The sequence below is a fragment of the Typopeltis vanoorti genome, chromosome 19 (genome assembly GCF_054136105.1).
Source record: "Typopeltis vanoorti isolate ZY-2024b chromosome 19, IOZ_Tvanoo_1.0, whole genome shotgun sequence".
Taxonomy (NCBI): Eukaryota; Metazoa; Arthropoda; class Arachnida; order Uropygi; family Thelyphonidae; genus Typopeltis; species Typopeltis vanoorti.
This window is the reverse complement of record NC_143567.1, coordinates 555,207-582,772: the sequence shown is the minus strand read 5'-3', so window position 1 is coordinate 582,772 and position 27,566 is coordinate 555,207.

Here is a 27,566-nt window from a genome sequence, read left to right as displayed (position 1 = left end):
TTTCTCGAACCGAATGGCATATTTGGAGGATAGGCGTTTTGTGGAACTTCCTCATAAAACATCATCGAACTGACTGAACATTCACTCTCAACATTGAACATCATCGGACATCGGTCCACCTACAGTATGAAAGTACTACAGGTTTACAAAAATATTTATTTCGTAGGTGAGAGCCACATGAAAAGACTGATGGCTGAGATTTGAGTGTTGAGGTTCTAGTTGTAGAATAGAGAAAAACACTTTATCGACTTGAGTAGCTATTTTACTTCGGTGAATTCGGGCCCGTCAGCAACATCCGCATTCGCTGTTTATTTTGCGTTTCAAACAGGCATTGCGCGAGTTACGTCATATTGTTCAGAATGCGAAACCAAATCGAGCTTTTCGAAGTTTTCCTCCTCGAAAATGACAAACAATATATTAGATATATATCTCACATCACATCTCTCTTATTCATTATCAGGATGGGTTTTAAATGTGTTCTAATTGATCATTCCTACTGATAATATACATATTTTAATTTCACTTCATTACATATATTAACTAATTAACACTAGTTAATGTTTTAGTTAATATATGTAACTTTATACTATTCCGGGTTTACGGATAACGGGTTTACATATGTTTATATGCAAACCCGTTTATATATTGTTACCTTTCAATTGTAAATTTCTAAAGAGCAATATTCATTCTCGGAAAGCAAATATTAAGAGTATTGAGACAGGGAACAAGATTCTTGTTTCTCTCAGATGATCGTCTAGAGAATGTGAGACTGGAGGCAGTCATTTAACAAAAATGAACATCAGACTCCTCTGCATTTGATCAGATGAAACTTATGGATATCAAAACGCGCTTTGGTTAAGCAGAAATTTGCATTTTTGCAAAATTATGTTAAGCAGTTTTAGTAGCACTGACGACAGAATAGAATTATCAGAAACAACCAGAGTCGTCGTGTTTTGCATCTCAGTACTGCTCATGTTTAGTTTGCCAGGAACGGATATTATTCCACTTTTACAATTTTTTTCCTTGAAAACATGCAACGTAATACGAGGACAAGACTTGAAGTTAAAAAAAGTGCTTAACTCGTGAATTATCCTCGAATTACAGAATATATATATATATATATACTAATTACCAGAGGATGAGAAAAGTGGAGAAGATACCATCGCGAAGAGAATTACTTCATATTAATTTGCAAAAGGAAACAGAAATAATTAAAAGGTTCCATTTCATAAAGAAAAGAGAAAGACGATGTGATCGTGAAGCTAACCAGAATTATGTGTGGATTAGCGAACACTGTTTTTAAGAAATAAATTAGCAAAGGAATTGTATTGCTATCGTTAGAGATGTGCAGCATTTACACGACCAGGACTGTAGCAGCCGTTGAAAGTCTCCTCTTGGTTGCAGTCGTTTGTTTACTGCAAATTCAGTAACTTAAGTACTCATACTTTCTACAGGATAGGATGTAAAGAAGAAACTGAAAACACCATATTTTTCTTAAAATAAACATGAAAAAATCAGTGAAGAGAGGCAACTTAAGGTAACAAATTACCAAATATAGACTAACTTCGAGTTAAAAGTCGTAATTTAAGGGATTAACTTACCATCATTCGCCTGTTCTTGCCCGATAACAGATGAAAGTAACCACCGAGGGTCAATAGCCAACAGATTATCCCCTTACAGTAACTGGTTAAATACACCGGGGGTCACATGACTTTCATCTAAACTAAGTCAGGTGTGAATCCTGTGCCGCTCGTTGAATGAGACCAGCTCTTACACATGAGAACGCCGCAACCCGGAACTACCCAGTAGCAGCGCACGCAGTTTTCACAAGCACCCTTCATCAGACAACGGAGAGCAACATGTCTGTATTATCATTCACGTGTCAATCGAGTTCAGAATTGTACTTCCTCTTCCATTACTACGGGAATGCTAAGTTGAAAAACTCTTCGAAATCTCGGGTAGTATTGTTGACGAGTAACAGGAAAAGCTACCTGACCTTCCAGTGTTCCCTTCAAAACTTTCAATCAAATAACCCATACACAATGAGAAGGGGAAAAAAGTAAAGAAAAACGCATTTCAGTGACGATCACAGAGGATACTTTTGATTCTCGATAATATTTCGAGTTTTCGCAACAGAAATCACATAAAAGTGGCGCAAAAGTGCAAAACACACATTCTTGGTTGCTTCGCAATTGTCTGTGGATTATATCCTTAATTTTCCCCCAAAAAATTACGAAGCGTAGAAAAAAAAATGAATTGAATTGATGGCCACTCAGAAATCATCGGAGAATTGTGACTATTAAGCTGGACGAATTATAATCTGTTACAATTTAATAAAGACATTAGAAAATGCATATTTTTTATCTTCCATTTTTTTTTTTTAAGAACTATATCAGGATTGTGGCATGTTCACAGCGAAATGTTGTGCTGATTTTCAGATATAACCAGGACAAACAATGCTTACTGCCAGCTGGTTGGTGGCAAATGATTTACTATCAACAGCCTCTATTGCAATTTCTTGAATGTTTATGAAAGGTGGATTTCAACGCCAAATGGTTTCATCGCTAAGTGTGAAAACATCGCCTTGCAGTCTGAAGTAGCACGAAAAAAGGCTGATCTGTAGAGTAAAAGCAAGGATTTAATGACACGCCCACGCTATCGAATGCGTAACAGATTTCTACCATTCGTAGACAGCCTTTCTGAAAAAAAGAAAAAAATCGACTCTGGAGGCTGTAAACATAGCTCACTATAGACTGCCATCAGTGGTGTCTATAGTTTGTCCCTGAGCTTGCCGCCCTTCTCAATACACAGCAAAAATACTAGAAAAAGTCAAAACGACGTACAGGGAAATAAATTAAAACTGTTTGTTTTCGAAGTAAAACTTTAATTTCAACATTCTATAATGTTATTTTTCTTGTTTTTCTGTTAGCAAAATCGTCGATGACATCTGTTTAACAGTAACGTAGGTAATTCTTAATGAATTGTATTCAGAAAATCTCCTCAAACAACTAGTAACACTTACAGCAATTGTGAGGAAAATTCGCAGCAGTATGACAATATTTGGAAATTAGTTCTCGAGAGTGTATTTTAGAATTAACTGCAAAAGTTCAAAAAGGTTCTAAGTGCCGCCAGGGGCCGATCGCCCCCCCCCCCCCACCTAGTTATGCCTCTGATTGCCAGCTTTATGGAATGGCAAACCTTATGCAGTCAAAAGTATGATTCGTTAAGCCAAGCTACATAATCGCAACACGGCATTTGACCATGAATTGAAGATGAGACGAAATCAGATGAAAAACAAAAACAGTCGCCAGTAAAGCACGAGCCATCTCAGCTTGTTCTTTATAAATAACAAATAGTTCATAAAACAATAGTGGCTCATAGGAATCAGTCGTAAATATCGTTAGTAACATCGTTCCTCGTTAGCGGCTTGGTGAGTCGTTATTTGGAGTTATCCAGCTATTTAAGATGCTCAAATCCTCTTCACGAGCTAATACTTCAGAGCAGTTTTAAATTCTGGGATATTTCCCACACGTATATTGATATTCTCATGAATATACAGTATATAAGAGTATGCGCACGGGCTTCTCAACTTTCACAAATTGTAGAATAGGTTGACAACTGTCCGATTCCATACTGAAAATTACGTAAATCAAGAATTGGAATAAAATTCAAGTCTTGGATATAAGCATTAAAAATGGGGTCATAAAATTGTCTTCACAGGGTTCTACATAAATAACTAAATACCAGTTCGAACCACCATCAGAAACTAGTAATGACAGTTACAGAAACCATTCGTACGAATGGTTTTTGTAACTGCGTGCCACCAACTCACTGAAACACTGCATAGTCCACTTCGTTACACCGCTTTTCATGGCCAGAGGATTGCTGACTTTCTTAAGAAATATGACAAGACAGTAAAGAATATTGAGAACCCTACTAAGATACCCAACAATCCCGCCACACGGACATCGTGTGTCTATGAGCTGAAAAGTTGACTACAAATTCTAAGATATATATAAGCTGTTCATTCATTTGAAGTGAGAATGAAAGAAAACGGATTATCTTTCATAGGTTGGGGTTCTCGTGTGATGAAGTAATCTCTTTTTCTACGTTAACACTTTTACCAACATCCATTCGAAATACGATTCGTGCGCACAATTTCTTAAAAAGCAGAGACGCTATTCATTCGGCCACCCGGTCTAGAAACTTTCTCAAAAAATATGACAAGACAGTAAAGAATATTGAGAACCTTACTAAGATGAAGAATCATGTCATTCCCTTCTGATCGCTAACACGAGCATCTTTTAAAAGAGGCCGTTCTTGGAAATGGGTCTCAAGACGAGATGTAGTGGTAAAAACTTTAAAATCCAAAAATTAAAATGGGGAAAAGAATTATTCTTTGAAAAAGAAAATTAAATTCAAGGGTGCTAAATAGATTATTGGTAAAAACATCTAAAATATTCTCAAGCTTAATGAATTATATTATTGCATTATAGTTAGGCAGAAGTGAGTTTTAATTGGATTATTTTTGGTGTGATCGAGTGAATTTATTGAGGAACCATTTATACCAATTGCAGTAAGGGTGGATCCACGAACGTACTGACACCATTGGAATCACATTATAGATGGCTTCCAAAAAAGAAACAATTCCGACGTGAGATAGGAGTTGTTCACTAGTAGAATATACCCCTCTGCAGCACAAATATGATCGTATGATATGTGCCGTGACGCTGAACAATCGATCCTCTGGTTCACCTAACACATCCCAAAATGATCTGCAGAGCTCGGCATTCAACGAATCGTTATGCACAGGAAGAAAATTCGAAAAGGCCTTGCTAGCGTCCACAATTCATCAATGAACTTGCCGACCGAAACAGAGACGTCAAACTTTGTCGTGCATAAATGTCCACAACGCTCGATTCGAGAAGTAATGGATTTTTTAGTGATGAATATGTGACATTGCAGTCGGAAATGTGCTCATCTAGTCCGAAGAATATCCCCATTATGTCCAGGGGCCTAAACTGTCGATTAAAGGTTTAAGTGCCTGTTAATGTCTATCACCAGATTAATATGTCTGTTTTTCGGGATGAAAATACCAATTTTGGGGGTAAAGACGTCTATTCCGTAATAATTTCATTATTATTCTTTTTTTAATTTAAAAGAACTACAGTCAAAACACATTCTGATTCAAGGGTACTAAATAAAAAAAAAAATCTTTTTATCCTTAGACGGGATTTGAATCCTGGTGATTCCAAACCGAAGGGCAAACTTACACATTGCTGCCATTTCGAAGAGTCATCACGTGATGAGAGCTACTGTCGGTAGTCTGCATTGCCTTCCTTTTGCTTAATCCAGTAAATCAACGAGATTGCACACACACACACACACACGCACACACACACACACACACACACACACACACACACACACACACACACACACACACACACACACACACACACACACACACACACACACACACACACACACACACACACACACACACACACACACAATTAATGCCGACAGAATGGTTTGTTTCTCGTTTTGACATCCTAAAAGAGAACGCGTGGCTACAGCAGGAAGTGATTCAGCGTATTGGGCATTAATTGTGCAAGAGTTCCTAGAGGTTCTGAGGGCTGGATTATTTAAGGATGCCCAAATGCTCTACTAACGCATGGAGGAGGTATTTCTAAGGGATATCAGGAGGGGCTTTCGGCATATCTTGCACCTTTAAATAACTATTTTTATTGAAGTGTAAGTATGCGGGCATTTCTCAAATCACTTTTTGCCTTTTGTCTAAATGAATGCATTCGCATCTGTGACAAATAAGAACTGCGAATCACTTTAGATTGCGATTGTTCCTCATCTCTACAGAGACGTGAGGAATGATATGAAGCCGCTCTTGTTACAGCGCTTCTTTCCAAGTCTGTTTTATGTGTTTGGAGAACGCAAAACAGGTAAACCAACGCTAAAAGAACATCGCGGTTAGCAGATAACATATTCCAGCGGCATCATAGCCTTAGTTGCACCATTGACACTAGGCACAGAGTTCTTTGGAACTAGACAAAAATTGTTCACTCCAGCAGGTTCGAACTGAATCGTCTTTTTCTTGAAATATGAGAAACGCTACGAACTCCGAGTTTTGGAAAGTAATTAACTGTGCATAACTTTTTTTTTTTAATTCGCACACTTTTACAACTATTCCTTTGAACTCTACTAGTGTAATCCTTTCAACTCATCTGCAACCGAGAGATGAGCTATCATTTATTAATGAAAGTAAGAAACCCAGACAACTGAAAATAGCTTTTAGATTGACTTTCTATGCAAGCTAAATGCGCAAATCTGCTGTTAGCCTAGCTTGCTCAATGTACGCTCACCGATTGGTGAATGTTCTTAAATAGCAGAAGAATTTCATCGCAAAGTATGACATTCTTTCTCCTTACTGGAGATCTGCAGTAGCTTGAAAATTTTCTCCATTTGGCCCGCAGACCATGGTTTCGGATTATCTACTCTTCTTAGCCAACCCAACGTTCTACTATAAATGCATTATAGGCTTACCGTCTTTCACTAGTGGCATTCACATAAAAAATATCAAGAGATAAGAAAACATATTCTTCGATGCTTTTGGACACACAAGTATTAAGTTACATGATGATAATCACTTACTCTCCAGTAATACGAAATGATATGCAACTTGTTTTAGCAGGATATGAAATGAGATGTATTGTGAAGAAAGTTGTGTTTAGTGAACTGTTATAGCCCTAAGTGATGTTGTGCTTGTATTTAAGGCAAAACATCCTGCTTTGGCACTTTTTTGTGAAACTAAACGAGAAACATTTTAATGGACTTTAGTTGACATCAGCCGGTTAATATCGCTCATTTCGCTATGTTTGCTGCATTAATTTGTTAATTTACCTAGTGTTTGATATCTAAGATATTACTAACCTCTTCAGGGTACTCGATCTTTGAAATATTTATATAGCATAAAATCATTTTCATTTTAACTTATTAACCCTGCAATCGGCAATTCTTCTCATTTGCTACGACTCCTTAAATGCAGCGGTTTAAGCGAAGAGTGCATCTCTCCAAGTCACTGCGCCGTCAGATTAATTTTGTTATAAAAATGGAGAGATATACATGAGTGGATCCAACTTTCATGTTTGTGTTTACGTTGAGGGAGAACAATAGTACTACCCTTGTTTTCTAGTATAATTCTTGGCAGTATAATGTTACAGGATAGTTCTCCGTAGCTCAGTTGGTATAGATGAAGCTCTTTGGCGAATAGTCCTAGGTGCAAATCCCATCTGGGACGCAAAGAACCTTTATCAGGGCTTTTCAACTGAACGTGAGTTAGTACGTCCCATGCGGGGAGGCAGAGTTTTTCTTTCCGGAAACTCAACTACAACAACTCCCGAACCTTTCCTCGTAGCGAGTTTCGTCCCGCAACCAGGCAAACCGGCCAGCAGAGCACACGTAATTTATAAAGAATTCTTCTAGGCACAGCACTTTTCCTGGAATTATGGTTAAGATTCCAAGGATATTTGGAAGGTCGTCGGCTCTTAAATACCTGTAAGAGCCACGAATATGTTACAGATTAGTTTTATGTTTCAGGTGTGTTGCAAAAAAGACACGTTTTCATTGTTTCACGATCTGGGTTCAAATCCTATCTAGCACAGAGGCACATTTATATGGACTTTTCATCTGAAGGTGAATTAACCGTCTCATACGTAGGCAAGAGGCCTTTTATTCCTAAATCTCCTTCTCCTTCAAGCAAAACAGAGATGCCCGCTGGAGAACACATGCACTTACCAGCCAGATGTGCTCGCCGAGGCCACTCTCGTCGATAACTGAGAGAAGTGATAAAAGCAAGATCCTAAATACTGCAACCACTTCTTTTGGAATGATAGAGATTTTCCTCTCACTTCTGTATATGTATAATAATAAACACTGAAAAATATCTGGCTGTATTAAAACGGAATCAAAATATTAAAGCAACATTTTTGATTTTCAGGAATTAAAAGTATTAAATCAAGAATTTATTATTTACTGAAAGCCTCATACTCAAAAGCCATCCCGCCTCCCTAATGCGAAAATTTCAACGTTTTGTCATATGCTGTAGTAAGTGTGACGATTTCTTCCCAGTAGCCTTCCTATCTTTTAAAATTTGCCCATTATACGTTGTAAAAGAATAGAAACGCGTTTACTTTCAACCGGCATCGACCTTTTTCGAGAATACTTTTATCCAATCTTGCAACCCAGAAATATTTGTCTTCCGAGTAAATTTCAGTCCTGAAAGGTAAGCATTATCCAATAATAACTCTTACCGGAATATGATCGCAGAGATGACAAAAGGTTTCAAATAATGATGATTATCATTCGAAAATGGGAGAGCCGCATTTTCGACGAATGAATGCTTGTTAATTTCCCATGCGCAAATATAGTTCATATAATATATGTGTGCGGTCCGAAGCAGCGACAGGTATCAAAAGCCTAGGGAATTGACGTGAGCAATCACGCGCTTTATTCAGCAAACCTAGTACTAAATTGAGATAATGAAGTCGTATAAGAAAGGAAGAACACAAAAATGATTCAAACTTTTCATTTTAGCTTGCATTTATGTAATCAATGCTAGTCTTCAACCTGTTAAACAACTGTAATTAAGTCTACCGTTTCCAAATAATCCTTACCTTTGAAATCATGATCAGCTATCGGCACTTGTTAAAATTCCCACTTCGTTATATTATCCCGGTCGACACGGTAACCCGCTGTCAACTAACGATGGTACAGGTGCGTCGGTGCACTTCCCTTTCCAACAGGAGGCCGTCCGTGATGTCCCAGTTAGCTGGCCAGCGCCAGTCTAAGCTACGAGTAGTTCTATGTCTGCCAAGGGCGAACTGTTTAATGGCGGCACCCTTACATATGACTCTGTCGGACAGAATGCATGTCGACGACATCTGAAACACTTGGAGACGCTTCTAGATTAATGTCAACAATTCAGCCATCGACGAACTCTGTTACGCTAATCAGAAACAGGAGTTTAATTTCAGAAAATGGAACAGCTGAAATGAAACGTAGAACTCTGCAGAATAAGAAATTATGTAATATCACGCTGGCCACGTGTATTGCTTCACAGAACACCAATGAAAACACTCTCCACGAAATCTGTTTGTCATAAGCAGGAAATTTAAAGCGTGTTGCATGACTGGTCTGCGACATACAAGAAAAAGACTCCCTTTTTTTGCCCTTCAAACAAACAAACAAACAAACAAATAAAAATGGCTCATTAAAAACAGAATGAGGATTTATATAAGGAGTTAGAAGGGTATAAATTGCTTCTGCTCTCATTGGATCTAATCGTTGTTATTTAAACAACAAGTAAAACTGTTTATTAAATTATTATTTTAATTAGACTTAAATGAAGAACACAAAAAAGAGATAACAGCTTGCGATTACGTTGCTATTTTTTTCTACGAAAAGTATTAGAATTTAATTAATTACTACAAAATCATCATCATCATCATCATCATCATCAAATTCCTGACATTTACCCTCAAGTGGTGTACAGGATATGATAGTACTACATGAAAAATTTACATCATTACTAACTTCCTATCTACAATTTTCCAACACATCAGTCTGTTACTTGTCAAGACTCCAATATTATCAGATCTTATATTTCTATCGTCTAAGGCACTTTGTACTATATCAATCCACCTATATATTGGTCTTCCTCTGGGTCGTTTTGCTGCCAACCTGGCAGAGAACACTTGTTTTGCTAATCTTTCTTCGCCCATTCTGTTTAAGTGACCATACCACCTGAGACTAGCTCTGCTAATGCATTCCTGGATGATGCCGACAATTTCAAGTTCTTTCCTAATATCCTCGTTTTTAATATGATATTACGTTTGATGCCATCTGTTTACGCCTCTAATCATTCTTAGGACTCTCATATCTACGGCCTCTAGTTATTTTGGTCAAGTGTTTTACTTCTGACCCAGCTCTCAGATCCATAAGTTAAAACTGGTTTGAACACTGTCTTGTACACAGCTAATTTAGTGTTCCGACTGATTTCTCTCTTATTCCATATGAATTTATTCAATTGACTTCCCACCATAAAGCTTTGCTGATTCTGTTGTCTATTTCTATATTTAATTACCATCTTCAGTAAAAATCGTGCCTAAGTAGCTGAAATGTTTTACTTGTTCCACAGGTTCTCCATTCACAACACAGTTGACATTTTCAATGATTCTGCCTATTTTCATTGTCTTTGTCTTTTTATTGCTGACCTTCATATCATATCTATTACAACAGCTATTCAATTTAGTCAGAGAATCTTGCAGACTTGTAGCGGATTTATTTAGAAGTATAACATCATCCGCATAAAGCAAAGAGCTGACATTAACATCTCCAAGGTTGATATCATGTTTAATACCACTTTCCTTCATAATGTGATCCATATAGATAATGAATAACAGAGGTGATAATGTACATTCTTATCTGACACCAGATTTAACATTAAACCACCTCCCTGTACTTCCTTCAATTCTAACTGCTGACTTACAACTCAAATAAACACTAAGTATTGCTTGATATAATGCCGTATTGACACCGTATAACTGTAGCATTTTGAATAACTTCTCTCTTCGCACCTTGTCATATGCTTTTTCGAGATCTACAAAACTTAAATACAGATCTTTGTCATATTCCCATGCTTTCTCGACTATTTGTCGTAAAGTGAAGATCTGATCCTGACAGCCCGTATTTGGCCTGAATCCAGCTTCTCCCTCACCAAGCTTCTCTTCCACAATCCTTCTCAGCCGTTTCTCAAGTATACCGGCATAAATCTTACCAGGAACACTCAGTAGGGAAATATCTCTGTAATTCTCACAATGAGTTTTATTTCCCTTTTTATATATGGCTACTATGAGAGCTCTACTCCAATTATCTGGAATTCGTCCTTCTGTGAAACCGCTCTGAACTATGCAGTGTAAAACCTTTATACCTTTCGGTGCCGCAAAGTCTGATTTTAAAATGCACAGAACTATTCGGTATTAGCGAAAACGTACAAAAATGTTTACAATCCAGCATGAAAAGTTGGAAAACAACGTTGGTCATGAACATAGTAGAAATTGGAAAGGTAAACATAAAAAGGGATATCTTTCAAGGAGACTCATTATCTTCTCTATTGTTTATCTTGTCACATATCCCCTTAACTAGAATTTTAAATAAAACTGCGCATGGTTATCAAACTGCGGAAAAAAGTGCAAAGATATCTCATCTTTTATATCAGAGAATGAACTCTGATCATTGCTTAATACTGTACACGTATTCAGTCACGATATATCAATGGAGTTTGGTTTAGAGAAATGCGCAACTGCTGGAATAAAAAGACCAAAGTTTGAAGATCTGAACGAAATCGAGCTGCTCAATGGTGAAAAACTCAAAGCAATAAAATTCGAAGATAGCTACAAATATTTGGGAATTTTAGAAGCATCAGAAATTCTGCACAATAAGATCAAATAAAAAACTACAGCAGGCGACTAAGGAAACTCCTTAAGTCTATGTTTAATGCTGGAAATTTGATAAAAGTTCAAATGTGGCTTACAGTATCTAAAATTCTGATCTGGTTTATCTCTACTTCATATTAACTGATAGGTAAACTATAATAAATAGCATCTTCCAGTCAAAACTGCCATCCGGTGGTGCAGCCTGTCCTCAAATGTTTCTTTGGCAAAATCAGTAAGTATCCCTGAAGGGAAAAAAAAAGAAAAAAAAATGATAGATGGATGATGACCTCATTAACCCAGTGAAACACCACTGTTTACTGGAATCCAGAAGGATGATGCCATAAAATTTGATAAAAGCAATTAACACCTGGGCCACACCTGTTCTGAGATATTCAGAAGGTATTGTTGAATGGACCCAGCTAGAGGTGGAGAATTTAGACCGAAAAACTCGAAAATTAATGGCAATGCACCATGCCCTCAATCCTCGCAGTGATATTGATAGGCTCTATCTATCACGCAAAAAAAAGAGGTAGAGGATTATTTCAAATAAAGTAAGTTATTGAAGAAGAAAACGAAATCTGAATGATTAACTGCAGCAAACAACGGTTATGGGTTCCTTACCTCATAACCGTTGGGTATGAGGTAAGGAACCGAGGTTCCTTACCTCAATTTCTAATTGAGGTAAGGAAAGAGGGTTTATTTAAACCCATGAGACATTGGAATAAAAAATTGGAATACAAAACCAACCAAGTAAAAGTGAGAACTGAAAGATAGAAAAATAAGCCATTGCATGAAAAGTACCTTCACAGCATAGAGAACAGTGCTGACAGCAACTTGACCTGACAGTGGTTGAGAAATGGAACACTAAAGAAAGAAACAGAATCGGTACTTTTTGCAGCACAAGAACAGGCCATTAAAACCAATGTTATGAAGGAAAAAATACAAACAAAAATCAAGAAGACAGTAAATGTAGATAGTGCAAAGAAAAGGAAGAAACGGTAAATCACATTATAAGTGGGTGCAGCAAAATCGCGCAAATTGAGTACCGTAAAAGGCATAATAACGTAGCTAAGATAATTCACTGGCATTCATGTAAAAAGTAGGGTTTAAAGATTCTAAAGACTATTGGAACATAAAGTTGACCAAAAGGTGATCGAGAATGAAAAAACTAAAACACTCTGGGATTTCAAAATACAGACTGACAAAAGCTTGAAATGTAATACACCCGGTATAACAGTGGTTAAAAAAAAGTGAAAACCAGGGTGTTCGGTTTATCGAAATATCAGTACCAGGAGATAGTCGGATTGACGACAAAGAAACTGAAAAAATTACAAAGTATCGCGAGGTGCAAATCGAAGTTGAACGAATTTGGGAAAAGGAAACGAAAGTTGTTCCCATAATAATAGGTGATTTAGGCGCCATTCCTAAAACATTCAAACAACATCCAGAAGCAGTCGAGTTAGATGGATTAAAAATCAGGCAGCTGCAAAGGGCAGCGGCCCTTTGCAGCTGCCTGATTTGAGGGAGTAAATCAAGCTCCCTAAATACGGCTCGAAAAATAAGTATTTATCGAGCCGATATTTTTCGATTTATCGATAAATTACACTCGCTACTGGCATCTGGCGAGTTCTTTTGCCACTTACAACTGGCGGGTAGCTGTAAATTGGACATAATGGAATATTTTAAAGAAAAAAATTAACTTTCTAAACAACTCTTGCTAACTTTGAAAAACACAGATGCTCCACAGATCAGTTTACACAATTCTTATTGACTTACTAAACACATCTTAAAAAATACATATATTTCTAGTCATGCATATACAAAATAACACAATAATGTAAATTTTTCCGAAAACAGAGTGAGAAGCAAATTAAGGGGATAAAAATCCCTTATCATTTTACAGCCAGTATCGAAACTCTAAGATCGAAAACTACGATCTACGAGTTTCATGCCGAAGAACTATCGGCGAATCCAAGCGTAAGTGACCACCTGGTAGTACAACACCAAGGTAACTCGAAGCAAAGGTGGAGCAAGATCCCTCAATATCCTTGATATTTTCTCATAATGTGAAAACACAGCTCCTAGGAGATGTAATACTGCTTTACATTATGAGGAGAGGTCACTACCCAGACCGGTTTCAACCTTTTTGAGGTCTCATCAGTGAGTAGGTAGACCTGGATGATATCAAAGTTTAAGTGAAAAGAACTTGAGAAGCAGATTTCTTCCTCTGACATATCTCGAGCATTTGGCAGATTTTCTGATCGACGAATGGTACAACATTCCGGCTATTGAGTAATTGTAGAAATCTATTCCAAATCTATGCAGCTGTATTAAAGAAAAATGGTGGTCCCGAACATTATTAATAAAGACATATCTCTAGGTGTTCACATTATTTTGTCCAACTCTCTTTATATGTATATATACAGTATATATATTGGTAGAGCCTCTGTTACTAATGGCTCTTAAGCAAGTTTGAGCGCGGTTAGTAGTTGGAAGGGGTCAATTGTTCGATGCTGTTGGCACACTCTCCCTCGATGAGTCTTTGGACTCCCTGGAGGTGTCAAATAATAATAATAATAATAATAATAATAATAATATATATATTATATATATATACTATTATTTAATAGTACTATTATATACAGGGTGTCTCAAAAAATGTATACACACTTTGAATGATCATAAAGTTGGTATTTTTTATAATACACTTAACTTTCACATTATAAAGTACACTAAATAAATGTACTTTTCATCCCTCAACGTCTGTATTCAAACTGATGACCATCCTGGTCCAGGCACCGCTGATAACGTGCAGCAATGGAATTGCAAGCACTGAGAATCATTTCATCTTGTACATGTAGATGGGCGCATTATCTTTCGATTGCTGCTTTCAAGTCATCGACGTTGCCAGTTTTGAAGTGCAAACTTTATCCTTGATAAATCTCCATAAGAAGAAGTCCATTGGTGTGAGGTCTGGTGAGCGCGGAGGGTATTCTACAGAACCTCTTCTTCCAATCCATCTGTTGTGTAGAATCTCATCAAGATAGGCATCTCGATGGTCGAAAATATTTACACATACAATAATCATCTCGAGTGACATTGCAACTGATAATTTTACAAAATTCAGCACTAAGTGCTGCATTTTCTACATTGGATTTCAATTAAAAATTTTAATAATACTTTTTTTTTGCCTTTATATTATGTATTTACAACACATGTTCTTCTAATGTTAACAATGAAGATTATACAGAAAATTTTGTATAATAATAATAATAATAATAATAATTGTGTTTTTATTTTTAAACTGTAATAACATTTTATTTATATCATCATACAGAATATTTACATACATATAATAAAGCATACTATTACATTTTCTGTACAGTGTTTTTTTTTTTTAAATATAAATGTACATATTTTTTTTTTCAATATCAATATCATAGCTTATTATTATGCAGCTTATTTACATATACACTATTTTTTTTAATATCACTATCTTCATTATTGTTATACACTTCACTGACTATTTGGTTACATAATCTGCATTCTTTGATTATAAGGATTACGTGTAGATGAGTGAGGCATTTTAATCTCACCTACTTCGAAGCTTGGATTAGCTTTTATCAACAGAGTGGGATTTAGCCTTCACTATTTATGTTGTTGCTACTGTTTTTGTATGGGATGTAGGCATTGGATGCTAGTGATTTGTGATGTGTATATTAGAGTTAATGGTGTATTAACTTTGTTGGTATATTTCCCAGAGTTCGTTTTTTAATGTTCTGTATGTGTTTTAAATTTCTTGGTAGGCTGTTGAGTTGCGTGGATATCTGATGTGATCTCACAAAAAAACCGTATGAATTGTTGAAGGGTGTGGGGATGTAAAGAGTTATTGTAGGTCGTGTTTCACGATATGTGTCTCTGTTGTTTCGATAGGTGATGTTCAAGTAATTCCTTGTTAATGTCATGTAGTCTTTCAGGTTTTTAATGCTCAGAATTCTGTGTATCGCCATGTGCTGGTCGGATATTGGTAGTTGCGTGTAAGGTGTTCAAATCACTGTTGACAAATTTTCCTATGTAATGTTCCTAATTTTGTTAGGTGGCTGTTTGATGTGTTTGCATGGATTGTTTGTTATCCATGCAAACTGAGTGGGATTCGCAGATACTGTGATATATGGAGTTTTTTCATGTTAAATGGAATAATGTCTTTTATTGGAAAAATTTTGCTCCGATGATCCGGAGTTTGGTATATAAGTATTCTACATGTTTTGTCCATGTTTTGTCCATGTTTTCAGCTACATGTTTTCAGCTTGGCAATGAAAGTGTTAACACTTTCATTGCCAAGCTGAAAATTGGAATTTCGTGTGGCCAAATTTTTTTAATTGTTTTATTTAGTTAGCGACGTCCACGCGATAACGCGTGATCGGCCGTTTGATGATAACTCGCATCGCGCGCTATCGCGTGATTGTCAATGAACATGTTAAGGTGGATCTATGTAGAGACCAAGGTATTTTGCATGTGTTACAGGTTTGATTTCGGGATATTGGAAGGTTTTTTGTTGTTAATGCAGTGGTATGTGTGACAGTGTATCGATTGTGGTGCGGGGCGCATGATTCTTGGGTTGTGTATTATCAACATCTGTGTTTTGGTGCCGTTGATTACAATTGCGTTTTGATAAAAGCATGTTGTGATTTCATTTAGGTCTTGTGCTTTGAAGAGAGTCGTGTTGATGTCTGTGTGGATTGCTAGTAGTGCAGTGTCATCTGCGTATTGAAATATTTGACTTCTGATGAACATGTTATGAACATCGTTAATGTATATGTTGAATAGAGTGGGGGATAATATGACGCCTTGAGGTACACCGTGTTTTATTTGTATACCCCCTGGCTGTGACATGTACCTATTTTTTTTACTTGTTCTGTTTGAGAGGTAGTTCTTGAACCATGTATGCAGTGTTCCTCTTATATCTATTGAGTATAGTTTGGTGAGTAGTATGTCATGTTCAAGTGTGTCAAATGCTTTGGTTAGGCCCAGCAATATAAGGACGGCGTACTTGTTTTTGACGAGAGCTTTGTTTATTGTGTCGGCGATGTCTTCTAATAAAGTAATGGTGCTTTTTGTTTTCTGAAAGCCGTATTGGTTTTAGGAGATGATGTTGTACTTTTGTAGATAGTTCTGTTGTCTGCTGTGTGTAATTTTTTCTAGAATTTTTGGAATGACTGGTAGGTTAGCTATTGGTCTGTAGTTCTGAGTATCGTTTCTTTTGCCGTGTTTGTAAATTGGCGTAATTATTGCAGTTCTTAGTTGTGGAATAATGCCAGCGTCGAATATTATGTTCACGAGTCTCAAAAGTATTGGATTTATTTGTTCAAAGTGTGTTATAAGGTATGTGAGTCTTATTTTGTCTATTCCTGGAGTGGTCTTTGGTTTTAGTTGTAGGAGTGCTTCTTTCAGTGCCTGTTTTGTTACGGGTAGAAAATAATAGTTTTGTTGTTGACTTTATGTCGGTAGTTTTTTGCTGATCGTTGGTAGTTTGTCTTTTTTGAGTTGTGTGATATTGTTTGTGAAGGTATGGTTGAATGAGTTTGCTAGTTCCTCTTGGTTTGTGTCCTGACCGAAGCTTTTTGCAATAAAATCTTGTGCTGAAGTTTTCTTTTTTCGAGTTACTAATTCGTTGAGTGTAGCCCATGTTTGCTTCATGTTGTCATTATATTCCATGAATTTGTGGAAGTAGTAGTATCTTTTTTGCCCTACGAATTTTGTTGTTATTTGATTTCTTGTGTTTTTGTATAAGGTTTGTAAACGTGTGTTACTGGGTGACTTTTCGAGTTTTTCCTTTTCTTTTACAGTAATACTATCTAGTATGTCATCATTTATCAATGAATTGTTGTCTGTTTGTCGCCCCGTTTGTGTAGGCTTCGTTGCTTTTTTGTATATTTCTGTGAACTTTAGTTGTAAAATCTCGTATAATGCTACAGGATCATTTATTTTAAGTAAGCAATTGCAGTCTGTATTTTTTATTTGGTTATCGACAATGCGCTTTAATATGATTGAGTTTTGTCGACGTTTGTGGTGGTGGGAGGCTTGGGGTGGAGTAGGTAGCGTAATAAAACGAAGTTGAGACAAAGCGGGTAGGTAGCGTAATAAAACGAAGTTGAGACAAAGTGGCGATCGGCAATTTTTACGTTAATTACTGATGATGTATATGTATGGATGGGAGCCCGTATGTTGATATGATCAATGCATGATTGTGTTAGTGTGTTGTTGAGTATTTCGTCTCTTGTTGGGGAGTTAATGGTAGGGTTTATGTTGTACTGACTTAGTATATCAAGGTGTGTGTTTGTGGTTGAAGAAGGGTGGTCAAGAGTATTTATATTAATGTCTCCTATTAGGATGAGCCTATGCGTTGTACTGTGCTCGATGCCGCTTAGCCATGCTTCTAACTCATGAAGAAAGTTGAGTGGATTATTATCTGGGGATCTGTGTATTGTGTTTATTGTGTATTTGATACTACGTTTGTGGCTATTTGTGATTTCCAAAATTAGTGTTTCCGCATGTTCAAAATGAGTTTGTTTTTCGGTCACATTGTAGTTTTCTTTGATAAATGCTACGATGCCACCTCCTCTTTTCTTTGTTCTACATAAGTTGGAGGTTTCGTAATTATTAATGTTGTGTGCGTAAATTTCTGTGTCGTTTATTGCAACTTCGGTCAGTATTAGCGCATCTATGTTTGTCATGGTGTAGTTGAGAAGTGTTATCAGTGTAAGCCAGTGTTTTTTTTTTTACTTCTTATGTTTTTGTGTACGATAGTGAAGTTGGTATTGGTGGAAGTGTTGTCTGACCATTTCTTCAGAGAGTCAAAGACCTTGAAGTTTATATTGTCTGACTAGATATGTTCGCCTATGTTTGAGATCTTCATTATATAGTTTTAAAGTGGTTTCTGATCTTGTTCTTAAGGATGTGAAGAGTTACAGTTTAATATTGGTAGACTGTGTAGGTCGGATTCTCTTGTCGGATATATAGCGCACAACGAGAACAACAGAAGTCTAAACGTCTTTTAGAACAACTTTTATGATGCAGCTGCGATACAGCATCTCATACTGCTCAAGAACGTCTTACAAAATAATTAAACTACCATGCCATATTAAAACACGAACTGTGGAAGTTGTACTATCACAATTTAAGAAATTGCACAGCACAAAACAGAGCGTTTACTAAACAAGGTCAACTACTGATTGGATTAAAGAAGAAACTATTCATGATATCTACCAAATCATGAATGGTAAAAGTTAATAAAAGTATACTCTTCCATCGAAGATGGTAGGCTGGGATTATACTGCCACTGGATATATAATCTCATCACAAAAGCATCTTATATTACCTCATCCTGTATTACATCGTTATCCTTTATCCCTAGCTGTTGTATATTTCTTAGAACCATAATGAATTTCTTCCCTTGTCACACATACAGAGTGATCAAAATTCGTATTTTCATGTTTAAGCCCTTATGGAGTGCCATCCAATGATCCGAATGCTGCAACACTTTGCAGGAATACGTTGTGCGTCATGAGAAAGCGATTTCTGAGGAAAAAAAAAAAGTATCTCGAAACTTTACCACCAGGGGCGTTGTAAACACCAATGGAATTTGCATATCACACAACTCGGCAGGTGCCAAGAGGGTTTAAAAACATGGCCACGGTGTTTTTCCCTTCATTCTGGTTGTGATGTTAGTACCATCACAGTGATTGCACTAACCTTGCCCGAACGTGCTTTGCTCGTGAAGCTGCACAACCAAAACAATCGCAATGTTGTTGCTGCACTCCTCGAATTTCGTCTCATGAACAAATGTCGATGAGATCTGCCGTTCCATGAAAATTCACCGAAAAACTTCAACAAAACACAGTTTATCGAATGCAATTCTTCGAACGACAATTTAACGAATGGCAATTCATCGAATGAACAATTCATCGAACGACAAATCAACGAACCACAATTCGTCGAATATGCAATTCATCGGAAAAACAATTCACCGAAAATATTTCGATGAATTCTTTCATAATTCATCTAAAAGTCTTTTTAAAAAAAAAAAAAATCAGCTAACGCCTTTTTATTCCCGTATATACGGGAGTAGGCGAGGCCATTTAGCCCTATCTAACTTTTGGAGACTGAGTGGGCAGTTCAATCTCCACTGGTACCCAATCAGAGACAGATGGCCCAAGCCTATCACTAATTAAGCGGTACGCAGTGAAGAGTCTTTTGTTTTTGCAAATTACTGTCTAAAAGCTTTCGGTAACAATACCTAACGTTACTTAGGATACAGACAACGTATGGAAATGGTCACTGAAACGTAATAATTATTTTCTATTATTAATAGAAAAAATTATTAAGGTGAGTTAGTGGGCCTAATAGAGATGGCTGGACTTTTCCTCTAATTCCATGAACACAAAATACGGACATGAAACAGTTATCAGACACGAAAGAAAATAAGAAACCATATTGTTCTATAATTATTTCCTATTAAAGTGGCATTGCTATCTCGCCAATCATTGGGTTGAGGACGATGAGGAGGTATAGCACTAATCATTATTACTACTACTACTGATACTACTAATAATAATCAGTGGTGTAGCTAGAGCTTTTAACACCCGGGGCGGTCCCTGAGTTTGCCGCCCTCTCAATATACATGAAAAATACTGCAAAAAGTCAAAACGACGTATAGGGAAATAAATTAAAACACTATGTTTATTTTAGAAGTAAAATAAATTTAAATAAATAAATTTAATTTAAATTAAATTTAATTTAAAATAAATTTAATTTAAACATTCTAAAATGTTATTTTTCTTGCTTTTCTGTTAGCAAATTCGTCGATGACATTGGCGAAGTCTATTTCATAGTAATGTAGGTAATTCTTAATCAATTTTAATTTAGAAAAACTCCTCTCACAACTAGCAACACTTACAGCAATTGTGAGGAAAATTCGCAGTATTACAATATTTGGATCTGAGTTCTCAAGACTGTAAAACTACAAAAGTTTAAAAAGGTTCAAAGTGCCGCGCGGGACGGACCCCCCCCCCCTAGCTATGTCTCTGCTAATAATAACATCTATTGTTAATAATAATATTATTAATTAATCTTTTGAATTAAAGGATTTCTCAGAGTATAATAATAAAAATATATAGAAATTCAGAGTAAAAATATTGGAAAACTTTAAAAAGAAATCATTCCTGAAGATTTTACAGTCATGTTTCACTTATTCACTCTTGTGTCTGTTATTCCCGAACGACAAGAAGTGAGTGCTATATGCCCTTAGACAAAGGCCCTCGTAGGCAAGTAATTACAGTTAATAAGGAGAGAATTATTAATCTAAGAATACTGATGAGTATTCTTCATGAGTACATTTCTGGGTTTTGAGGAGGTGATCGATGCACTTTTTTTTTTTTTTAAAGATAAAATGTTCTCTCCAAAAATAATAAAATGAATGATGAATAAAGAATCAGGAAAAAACTTACAAAGCTTTGTTAAACAAGATCATCTGTTGTTATTGTTATATTTAGATGAGCAGCGGTTGGAAGTGGCATTCGAACTTCTGAAGGATGCCAGTGGTCGACCACAGTTAGAAAACAGGAAATGAAATTGGGGTGAGTTTGTTTTGAAATAAGCCCAAGCAACTGGCCGTAAATCACTGCGTGTGTTTTTCTATGCAGGTTCGCTTATTTTTCGGTAAGAAAAACCCAAGTTTCAGGATGAAAAAATCCTTTCGTCCTCGTACGAGACATGTTAACTCACCTTCAGGTGAAATACCCTGATAAAGGCCCTCGGTAGCCTTGATAAAAGTAGGATGCTGAAGCCCTTTTCAGCAGTTTCATTAAATGAGGTGTAGACTTTTTCTATTCTCAGTTTCCGTAGTTTTTTTGCAGATAGGTTTAGAATGGATGAGCTCTTATTTTATACATTCACACCCAGGTTTTTTGCAATTTTCTATTTTCCACATGAGATGTTTCTTAAAGGGTGATTTTTCTGTTTTGAAGTTTTCGAGTTGACAATGTAGTTTTATGACATGTTACCAGAAGTTCAATGTCTTTCACATGTAAATATTTGCTACGTAAATATGCTTCGATTGAATCGAAGTTGCCTTTTGTGAAACTGACTTAGATTTACTACTCGATATACTGCAATTGTTTAAATGCAAGCACCGTGAATTCCAGCAAATGCGATTAAGTGTAAAATACAAGACTTCAGAAATGCATTGGCAGTAATTGATGCAGTTTTTCTACAAGAAGACATTGTCTATTCTATCAAACAATTAAATATTAAAAGCTGAATATTAGAATTATTTTTACCATTCCATGTTTTGAAATGTGTGCTTCTAACACTTTCAGCCAAGAGACTAATAATAATTATTAGTCTCTTGGCTGAAAGACTAATAATAATTATTAGTCTCTTGACTAATCAGTCATTTTTCACACTGGATTCACTTTTCTACCGCCTCCCGTGGTTCGCCTCGTATAAACCATGTGGGCACACGTGCTTCTAATTCATTTCTGAGCCGCAACTGTCCTCGAAGGAAATAAATGATGTGCCCTGCCAATGGATTTTACAGACCTCCAAGCGGAGGATAAAAGGCTCATTCCCATTCCGATACCATAATGTTATATCGTGGTTTTATGCTGTTTACTTGTAAGGTCATAAAGCAGCGCTTCCCAAACTGTGGGCCGCGGCCCCCTTGGGGGGCCGTAGGTTTTGTTGAGGGGGGCCGTGAAATAATGAAAACAAATTTAAAATGTTTTAAGACTAAGTATATTTTTTTATTTTAAAAGAAACGTAGTTAACTTTTATTATTTCTTTTTTGTTATTTTTTATACTTTAATGGAAAAATTTACACATTGGTGTGGGTTCACAAACTTTGCTTCCTGCGTATTTCGGCGCTTAACGAATATTAGTAAATATTGCTTATGCATATGTTTCATTTCAAAGCAGTGGTTAATTGTATTTACTTCGAATGCTCTCCAGGGAAGCTCCAAATCTTCCTGTCCCTTTCATAACGCGTTCGTAATCAGGGACTGTTGATATTGACTTTATATACATATCAAAACTCATTTTATATTATCACTGTCATCCGAGCTAGTTTTCTGTTACCAATAAAAGTTTCGCATATACTTCACACATGAAAAAAAGCTTAAACAAGTTCATGTGGGGATATAGTAACTCGCTTGCAGTGGTAAACAACACGCCCTCCCTAAGAGCCACTATACTGCAGAGGCAATAAAAATAAGTACTTTTATTATGCCAGTGAATAAGGTATGAGGAGTCTGTGTAATATATTTCTCAACAAATAGTGCAATTAGAGACAACTGGGATAAAAACACACTAATTAATGAATCACATGTCCCCTTATACAGAAACTATGCTGTATAGACTGAAACAAAACCATGTGTTGCATGGGCAAACACAGTATCCAACTAAAAACTATTGTTATTAATTAGATGTGTGTGGGTTCGATTTCCCAAGGCAGCAATAAAATTCAACCGAACGTGTTAAAATTCGTAAAAGTGTTAAAACTAAGTAATATATATATATATATATATAATGAATGTTATGGCAGTTTCACATATGGAATTCGGTTGAAGAGAGTTAGCATTTCAACTCAATTGTCAGCAATGCTTTTATCTTTCGGTTGCGCGATCTTTTGTTAATACCGCACCAATCATATGCACGTTTTAATAAACATACTGCCTTTGCTGTCTGTTATTACCGTAAAAGGAGAAAAGTCACAAAAGTGAAAAATGTTCCTGGTCCGGGGATTCCCTTATTCAGGTAATATTCACTAATTTCATGTTATTCATGTTATCAGTCTGTGGTGTGCCAGTATTGGTAAGTGGTGATATTATTTGATCTATTCTACGTTAAAAAATTTAACCCTGAGATGGATAAGTGGTTGGTAAAAAATAAAAATAATAAAAAAATCCCGCGAACAATCCGAAGAAGCAAAAACAGACTAAAAAAAAAAAAGGACGATATTTTACCAGAACAGCCCGCATCGTCTTCAGAACCAAACGGTAAGAGGCAAAAAATGTAATATATGCGTTTGATTTCTGCAATATTCGCTGTGTATATTTTGTATTGAATATAAATACAATAAATATTATAATAATATATCTCTATTACGATTTTTTTTCGAGGGGGGCAGTGAAATATTTTAATTTTTGCAAAGGGGGCCCTGACATCCAGAAGTTTGGGAAGCACTGCCATAAAGGACCTCGTCGCTATGACCAAATTTGAAGTTGGTTTATATTAAATACTCCAGGTAACGTAAGAGGAATGTACGTGTTCGAATCATTTATCTGTATCGCAGTTTTTGTTTCTTGAAAATAAAACTGATTATTCTTGATTAGATTACTTTTATGTCAAATTAATTTGGAAAGAAAAATTCTTTCTGAAAATTTCCTCTACTGTAGTTTCAATCTTCTTTAGAAAACCGATGGCAAGCACTTCAAAGAAACGGCAGCTTGTTGTTCTAGATAAAAGTAAGGAGCCCTGAGACTTTTTTATTATTATCTATATAAACGACCTCTGTTGAATGGAATTGAAAGGAAACCTAATCAGCTATATTGATAATACGGCAATAGTTTTCTCATCAAGCGACATGCCAACCTTAAAGCGTAACGAGGAATCTGATTTATTAAGCCCTTATACATGGTTCAGTAAAAACAAAATTAAAATGAGCATTCAGAAAACTAAATTTATCCTATTTCAACTGAAGGGTAGAGAATCACTCTTGTCAATTAAATATCGTACCACTTCCTAAGACTCAAGAACTGACTGCATTTGCGAAGTTACTCAATGGTCTACAACTGCCAGTATGGGCATACACGTAGATCATAATCTAAAAAGGAAAACCCACATTCAAGCTGTTACAACCAAATTAAGGTACACATTGTATAGAAAGCGTAATATTAAATGCATAGTATCTCACATTTTTACATACTATATTATGCACTAGTATACTGAAGAATTCGGTGTGGAATTTGTACTTGAGGGAGCATACAAAAATATCCTTGGCAAATTGCATAATCTACACAACAAAATACTAAAGAATATCTTTATGTTTAATCACACACACACTATATATATATATACACATTCGTGGGGATGTGAAGAATGATAAAGCCCAATATATAACTTCACCTTTTCCTGGTCCATTCTAGCTAGCGGCTATGGGAGGTATACCCTAACAGAGCAAATGCTGTTAGAACTGCCTGTCCAGAGGTACTAGGTTATCTAACCTAACCTAACCTTATCCACCAACATCACAGATCCCTCATCTCTTCTACGTCCTCTAAGATATCTTCCCACCATCCTATATTCTGTTTCGTATCTGTGCCTCCCAAGCTTTTAAATCTTATCAGAGTGCGCTGAATATTTGTGATAATCACCGTGAAGGAACTGAGGTGGAACCACCTAACTTACTCATTATTCTACATATTCCCCAAGAAGTGTTATACATTTATCGCAAACGATGCTGCTATTTGGAATCCTTTGAGTAAAAGGTCTTTCCTTTTTTTTTTTTTGCAAAACCCAGTCCTCAGCTGAAGATATAACTTCATCATCTGTGGCAAATTTTGTTAATTTCAAGTGTTTCTTTAAATTTTGAGAATTGGAAATCGTCAGATGGAGCCAGGGCTGGTGAATATGGTAGGTAAGGCAGACATTGAAAGCTCAAGTTGTGTACCGTCTGTTCGGCTTCATAAGCAAGTGCATTGTCCTGCAAAAGCAACACGACTCTGCTCGGTTTCGCTCTGCTGAATCCCATTCTTCAGTACCTCCTTCAATTCCTTCAGAGCTTCTATAACAGTTTCACCTTTTGGTTTTTTTTTTTTTGAGGCACTTGGTATGGATTATACCATCCATATCCCAAGACACAAAGGCAAGAACCTTCCCTGCTGAAGTTTTGGTTGGAAATGTCTTTGGCGTGGAGAATCTTGGTGTCTTCACTCCATTGGCTGGTGTATGGTCTCTGGGTCATAGGAACGAAGCCATGTTTCATCAACAGTCAGAATATGAGCCAAATATTTGCATCCGATTTGTCAAAAATGACAAAACTCCCTTGAAATGGCAGTATACGTTTTCTTTTTTAGTCGGCATTCAAACATTTGAAAACCCACTTCGCTGAGATTTTCTGTATGTCCAGATTTTGGTGGATAATAACCCCAACTCCTTCCTTGGATATCTCGAGAGTCTTTGCGATGTTTTAGGCTGGTATTTGTTCATCAAGGATCATGGCATGCACTGCTTCGTTGTTTTCAGATGTTATCTCTGGGGAGAGTTTTCCTGACCTGGTAGCATCTGTGTCTCAGGATGCCCAGCATTCAACTTGGCCACCCATCTAGCAATTGTTGGTTATACTGGGGGCACAGTTACCTAAAGCCACACACAAAGTTCAGTGAATTTCAGTTGCGGACTTTTCTTGCAGCAAGAAAAACGTGATGGCCCGCACCTCTGTGTGTTCGAATTTCTTCAAAATCTCTAACGTCTTCTTACATAAATGAAAAATAACCAGTTATTACGATTTGAGGAAACATGGGCGTTAAAGTATTTTAAGATATGTACTTTCTTTTGGTTTATATCAGTTGCTCTAATATCATTTTTGTAACAGGTGTTTATCAGAACTTTTCAGTTCCCTCCCCCACCCCTCATACAGCTTGTTATGTTCAACTGGTCCTTGGGCCACACCACTAGTGACTTTCTCTTCTGGGGATATCGCCCCCCCCCCACAGACAACTTGCCGATACATGTCAGGCAGCCAATCTCCAGTATTGGAAGACACTGAGGTGCGGACCAATCCCATCTGTTCCACTTTAAATGCCAGGTTGTTATTTAGCAATCTATCAAAGGATTTAGCAAAATCTAAATATACCACAGTGTACGCATCCCATTTTCGCAATTCACCTGGCTGGTGTTATAATAAATAACTATTTTGTTAAAACACGATTTTCCTTTAGTAAACCGATGATGCTGTTCATCAAAGAGAATACCTTAAGACACACATGATGATATATCAACAAGTCCTAGATGCTGATTGATATCGAGTTTGCTCAATTCCCCATGTATATCTCCAACTCACTCTCCTCAGTGTTTCTCCTCCCTCCCTACTGACCTCAAGTTCTGCAGGGTGTTATTTTCACGAGGATCAAACACTTTTATGAAATGTTCATTTAATATCTCTACTATATATATATATATATTTCAAAAAATAGATTTAATGACTCCAAGACCGAGATAACATATAAAGATTTTAATGATAAATACTACTAGTTTCGGCATATAGCTGCCTTCTTCAGGTATTTATAAAGGAAAGGAATACTAATGAACATTGAAATATTTAAACAAACTGGAAATTACAGGTACAAATTGCCTCATATAATCGATACATAAAAACGTTGTATTTTTCAAGTTGTTCCAACTTGCGTGCCATTGTTTGTTGCAATTGTGCGTGCAAGTTCACGTGAACGCCAATATTGAATAACTGCAGCATGGCTATCTGGGATGTTATAACTTAAATTATTATTTAAGTGGACCGGGTTCAGTAGGATTTCACGTGAACCTGCACGCACAATTGCAACAAACAATGGCACGCAAGTTGGAACAACTTGAAAAATACAACGTTTTTATGTATCGATTATATGAGGCAATTTGTACCTGTAATTTCCAGTTTGTTTAAATATTTCAATGTTTATTAGTATTCCTTTCCTTTATAAATACCTGAAGAAGGCTGCTATATGCCGAAACTAGTAGTATTTATCATTAAAATCTTTATATGTTATCTCGGTCTTGGAGTCATTAAATCTATTTTTTGAAATGTATAACAACCGAGTAAAAACTAATCGAATGTTCAGCTGAATTGGCTAGGCCTTTCGCACATTTGTATAACTTGAGTCTCAGCTCAGGAATGATACCACAGGAACGGAAGGAATGTAATATAGTTCCATTGCCCAAGGGTCGTGCAAAACCTGATACGTCTAACTACCGACCTATTAGTATTTGAATAGACTGGAAATCTGG